Source organism: Seriola lalandi, unplaced genomic scaffold (assembly GCF_002814215.2).
Source record: "Seriola lalandi dorsalis isolate HSWRI2012SDOR001 ecotype SW California unplaced genomic scaffold, Sedor1 jcf7180002017888, whole genome shotgun sequence".
NCBI classification, from domain to species: Eukaryota; Metazoa; Chordata; class Actinopteri; order Carangiformes; family Carangidae; genus Seriola; species Seriola lalandi.
The window spans coordinates 1-494 of record NW_019488540.1 but is presented as its reverse complement, the minus strand read 5'-3'; the positions used below and the strand labels follow the sequence as shown (position 1 = coordinate 494).

The 494-nt window shown below is 47.4% G+C and overlaps 1 non-coding gene across 1 annotated transcript; it reads right to left on the bottom strand.

Moving 5' to 3' along the window:
* Positions 1–46: 46 nt before the first annotated feature.
* On the bottom strand, positions 47–118 carry trnag-ucc (transfer RNA glycine (anticodon UCC)). The gene has a single exon. It is a non-coding gene; the product is annotated as a tRNA-Gly (tRNA).
* Between the last annotated feature and the right edge of the window lie 376 nt (positions 119–494).

The following is a 494-nucleotide window of genomic DNA, read 5'->3' as shown; positions in this document are numbered from 1 at the left end:
ACACATTTCTGACAGAAAATCCAAGAGTTGGACACTAAAATCAAACTGCGATGGCCGGGAATCGAACCCGGGTCAACTGCTTGGAAGGCAGCTATGCTCACCACTATACCACCATCGCTTGGAAAGAGGGAATTTTCATGGAATTTTTCTGGTGAGTCAGGAGTATACGTCAATGGAGGAATTTGGCTGGGAGAGGAGGAGGAGAGTCAAAAATAATGAAGGAGGAGCCGAAGAGAAGAGAAAGTTTAACCCACACTGATGTAGCTCAACAATAGTGTTGAATGTAACAACATGAATGTAACTTTCTCCTTCTCCTTGTCGTACCAGTGGTCTTTCTTGGCCCTGCTTTGGGAAATGGTCTTACAGTAGAGGGACTGAACACTTTAGTTAAGGGCTCAGCAGGAGCAGAGGAGGAAGCTGCAGAGGATGTCTGTGGCAGATTGGAGGCTGCTGTAGCTGCAGAGGACACCTGAGACAGAGTGGAGGCTGCTGTA